General features: G+C 52.8%; 1 pseudogene; it reads left to right on the top strand.

Moving 5' to 3' along the window:
* The first annotated feature begins 4,355 nt into the window (after window positions 1-4,355).
* LOC138287147 (histone H2A type 1-E-like) lies at window positions 4,356-4,737 on the top strand (annotated as a pseudogene).
* Window positions 4,738-5,472: the final 735 nt, after the last annotated feature.

Below are 5,472 nucleotides of genomic sequence, written 5' to 3'. Positions count from 1 at the left end.
CACGTGCACCCATATAGACACGTGCACACACGCATACCCACCACCACTCACGCATGCACACATGCACACATACATACCCACACACCGCAACACACCCCAACATACCTTGTCGCACACATGCATTCACAACACACAACATACTGTCACATTCAGTCATTTACGCATGCATTCAACGTGACTCACACCTGCATGCACGCATTCCAAAACAAACACACACACCCCCCACATACACACAACCCCCCCCCACCCCCCTCTCCTGTTGGAGAACCCGACTTACCTGCTTGCAGGGGGTCCGCCGGCTGGAGACGGTCCGCAGCACTGCTGTCAACAGCAGCGTCCGCCAGCAAAACCCCGCCGGCCGTATCATTGGTCATGGTACAGTCGGTGGTGTTTTGCTGGCGTGGCGGTGCTGCTGTCAGCAGCGCCGCCTTACCGCTGTCCGCCGCCATGACTGTCGGCGGTATTCCGCCAGCATTCTGGCCGAATACCATTGGCGATCATAATACGCGTAGACAGCTGGTAGCCACGACGGCGGTATGTTGGCGGTTGTCGCCGTGGCAGGAGGCGCCAACTACCGCCAAAGTTATAATGAGGGCCAAAATGATTACCTGTGCTCAACCTCTGGTAGCTTGGCAAGGAGCAGTCAGGCTAAACTAAATAGGCAATGTGTAAAGTATTTGTGCACACTCACAGTAACATAGTGAAAACACCACAAATGGACTCCACATCAGTTTAAGAAAATGGTCATTATTTATCTGAGTCAAACAAGACCAAAGCGACAGAAATTCAACATATACAAGCCAAGGTATGAATTTTGAAAGATTAAATCAAACTGCAGTGCTTAGAAGACAATAGCTCCCACCTGGGGTTATTTGGTCGCACTGGACCAGGGAAAATCTAAAAGTGCAGTCTGACCGCGATAGAGCGTGGGCTGAGTACAGGAGTCACGCCGACCCGCTGAGAGTACCTTGGTTGCAGTGAGGCTTGGTGACGATGCGTTGGTCCAAGGACGGGATGCATCGCACTTCCAGGCAATGCGTGGTTTCCTGATTGGGCACCGTTGGTGATGCGTCGAGGTGCTGAAGCGATGAGTACTGGTTCCGGTGCATCAGTGCTGTCGGGCAAGTTGGGGCTGCGTTTTAAGTCAAGGTTGTTGCCTCGCACAGTCGGCTAGCGGTGTCTGCGGCTTTGGTGCAGGCATCAGCTAAAGCAATGTTTCTGCAGCGGGATGCGTCAGTTACAAGTGACGTGCCAGTGTGTTGCATCAGATCTTATGTTGCAGCACCACACTCTCCTCCAAGGTCCCAGCACTGGATTTAATACCACTTGTCAGAGTAGGACTCACAGAGAGGCCCAGGTGCTGGTAGCAAGATGAAGGTGAGGTCTTTAATATCCCTGAGACTTCAGAAATAGGAGGTAAGCTCAGTCAGGCCCTTGGAGAAACTTTAGATTGCAGGATGTAGAGAGGTATATACAGTCCTCCAGTCCTCTCACTCCTAGGCAAGAAGTAGCAGGCAACAGGCCAACACACCAGAGCAAAAAGCAAAATGTCAGTTCCTCCTGGCAGCCCGTGGTCATTCTTCCGGGTAGAATAGCTTCAGTCCAGAAGTGTTCTGAGTATATGGTGTTAGAGACACAATCCTTATACCCAAAGGTACCTCTGAAGTGGGGGAGCCTTTAAAGAGTGGTTTTGAAGTGCCCCAGGTCCCTTTCAGCCCAGTCCTGTCTGCCAGGAGGTTTGTGAGGGGTTATCAGTCCTTTGGGTTGGGTCAGGCCACTACCCTTTGAAGTGTAAGTGAGAGCACCTCCACCCTTCCTGAACAGGAAGACCCATCAGTATGCAGCTGGAATGCAGGGACAGTTGAGTTTCCTGTATTTATGGCTGTCTGGATGGAATGCACAAAAGTAGCTGTCACCTAACCTTACACAGACCACACATGGATTGGAGGCAGGCTAAGGCACAGAATGGTTAAAGTAAGACAATGCCAACTGTCTAAAAGTGGGATTCTCAGACCTGCAATTTAAAAACCACCTTTACCAAAAGATGTGTTTTTAAATTGTGAGTCCACAGATACCAAACTTAATTTTCCATCTTTTCCCAATTGGAAATTACACTTAAAAGATATTTGTCAATCCCCATGCTAACCTATGGGGGGGACATAGGCCCTCATTACAACATTGGCGGTAAGTGCTGCTTACCGCCATGCTGACTGTTGCCAACATACCGTGACTACGGCGGTATACCGCTACCCGTATTATGACCCACACATAGAAATCCACCACTATACAGACACACACACAAGTCCGCCAGACCAAAGGTCAGTGATAAAATGGCAGTACCAATACCCACACCGTTATGCCAACAGAAATACGCCCACTGCATCATGACCCACGAATCACCGCGGAGGTCATTCAACTGCGGTAAACCATTGGCGGTACGCACCGCCGCGCTCAAAATACACACACACTAACAAAACAACACCACTTTGGACTGTTCAAACTACACACACCTGACACACATACATACACCACACCCACACACCCACACCACTAAAAAACACACACCCACATTACCCACAACCCTTTACCAATACAAACAAGTGCCACAAGAGAGATAGCAAGACCACAAACACACACCACCATCATCTATACACCATCCATGCACCCTACATCACACACCCTAACACAGCACCCCACACGCCCTCACCCACACCACTCACAATACACCAATGGCACCGCAACAACACCCCAAGTTCTCTGAGGACGAGCTAAGGGTCATGGTGGGGGAAATCATCCGGGTAGAGCCACAGCTATTCGGATCACAAGTGCAGCAGACGTCCATTGCTAGGAAGATGGAGCTATGGCAGATAGTCGTGGACAGGGTCAACGCCGTGGGACAGCACCCAAGGATAAGGGATGACATCAGGAAGAGGTGGAACGACCTACGGGGGAAGGTACGTTCCGTGGTGGCAAGACACCAGATAGCAGTACAGAGGACTGGCGGTGGACCCCCATCTCCTCCCCCACAACTAACAAATGGGAGGAGCAAGACTTGGCGATCATGCATCCTGAGGGCCTGGCAGGAGTAGCAGGAGGACTGGACTTTGGTAAGTCAAATCTTTACTACTTTATCCCCCACCCTACCTGCATGCCATCACAAACAACAACCCCTACCCTCACCCCCATCACCCCACCACCTCACATATACCCCACCATCCCAACCCACCCATCCCAATACCAAGCCCTGCATGCAACACCAATGCATGGACCTCCATCACAGACCTGCATGGACACCTATCACCACAGCATGCGCACTAGTGACAATCACTTACCCAAACCAAGCACAACTCACACAAGCCAAAGCTGCCTTGCCAATAACAACCATAGAGGGAAACATATCCATGCAGAAGATGGCACATGCAGATACAATACATTTACATCCCCACAGGACCCCCACTCAACGTCACCGAAGAGGAGGTGCCAGCCACATCCAGTCCCCCCCGAAGAGGCCCACAGTGATGACACCAGCTCTGTACACCTGGACCACGATGACCAACCTGGCCCATCAGGGACCTCGGGACAGTCGGTGACCCAGGCACAGTCCCAACCCACCACAGAGCCTGCCCCCTCAGGAAAAAAACACAGCACCCACCCAGCGGGCCCACCCTTCTGTCCCTAGGACACGTCAATCAGCAGTGTGTCCACCACTACAGGGACCCCAGGCAACCCCACAAACACAGGATGATCAGGGACCTGGGGTCAGTGGCAGTGGGCACACGGTTCCGGGGACAGAGGCACAGGGCAACAGGAAAGCTGGGAGGACTGCTGTGCGACAGGGGGAGGACAGGCGCAGGGAACCGACTCTCCACGAGGCACTCACCAACATCCTGGGAGCATACCACCATTCCCAGGAGAACATGGGCCAGATACCGGCCAAGCTGCAGGAGACCCAGCGGCTGCAGGAGGGACAGTACCTGGGGATCAGGGAGGACCTGAGGGACATCCACACCACCCTGGTCACCATTGCAGGGGTGCTGGCAGACATGGCCAACACCATGAGGGAGGCAGTGGCACACCAACGGACCCCTGACACTAGCCAAACCGAAGAACAGCCCTCCACCTCCGCCGACGCTAGTGGACAGGAGGCCCTGCCACAGAAACAACAGGCCACCAGCACCCCACCCCCTGCAGAAGGAGAACCACCCCGCAAACGGTCCCTGCGATCCAGGCAGAAGCCAGAGAACATTGCCAAGACCCCTGCCAGGAAATAAGACTCTCCTGATTGTCACCCTTCTGTCCCACTCTGGGATTCTTCTCCCGGTGCTGTGTGTGTTGAGTTTGTGCCTCTCCTCACCATGTCTGGACGTGGAAAGCAAGGAGGCAAGGCCCGCTCTAAGGCCAAGACCCGCTGTTCCCGTGCCAGGCTGCAGTTCCCTGTGGCTGATCCAGAAGGGAAGCTACGCTGAGCGGTGGGTCGCCGTTGCCCCCGCCTACCTGGCCGCCGTCCTGGAGTACTTGACGGCCAAGATCCTGGAGCTGGGCGGCAACGCGGCCCGGGACAACAAGAAGACCCACATCATCCCCAGGCACCTGCAGCTGGCCATCCGCAATGACTAGGAGCTCAACAAGCTGCTGGGCAGAGTCACCATCACCCAGGGAGTTTTGCCCAACATCCAGGCCATGCTGCTGTCCAAGAAAACCGAGAGCCACAAGGCAGGGGGCAAAGCAAGCAAGTGAAGCCCCGTGGCCAGACTTGCCAAGCACGTTAAAACCCTGTCCACCTTGAACTCCCCTTCCTGTGCCCCCTTGGACAATGCACCTGTGATACAAAGAGAATGGACTCTACCCTGGACTTTCCTCCATCAGCAACCCAGCCCATTGCAATACCCCCCACACTTATTATCACAGAAATAAACACCCTTGGAACAAAATCAAATATGGAGTCTGTCAATTGTTTGACAAATGTATTAGTTTCACAAACTGTAAACATTGCAATTCATATGTACTGTAATATTTACAAAGGTATGACCTATAGTGGGCAGCAGTAAACACACCAGGAGCTAGAGTGGGGCACAGAGATCTGAAAATAGAGATGTCAAAGGGTACAGTAAGTGGCCATAGAAATAGGGAAATCAGGCTGCCATGTTCAATGTCAAACACAAAACTGCAATGGAAGGTGAAGTTACAGTGTCTTACCTGTGTGTCACTGGAAGTACTGTTGAATTAGTGTAGTTCTGTTGTCCACATCTTCTTCCTCTGCCTCCTCTTCATCACTGTCCACAGGCTCCAGTGCTGTCACACGACCATCCCCAGGCTCATCCACCTGCAGAAAAGGCACCTGGCGTCTCAAGGCCAGGTTGTGCAACAAGCAACATGCACAGATGATCTGGCACACCTTCTTGGGTGAGTAGTACAGGGATCCACCTGTCAGATGGAGGCACCGGAATCTGGCCTTCAGGAGGCCAAAGGTTC

This window comes from Pleurodeles waltl, chromosome 4_1, assembly GCF_031143425.1.
Source record: "Pleurodeles waltl isolate 20211129_DDA chromosome 4_1, aPleWal1.hap1.20221129, whole genome shotgun sequence".
Lineage (NCBI taxonomy): Eukaryota > Metazoa > Chordata > Amphibia > Caudata > Salamandridae > Pleurodeles > Pleurodeles waltl.
This window is presented reverse-complemented; position numbering and strand designations above follow the sequence as displayed.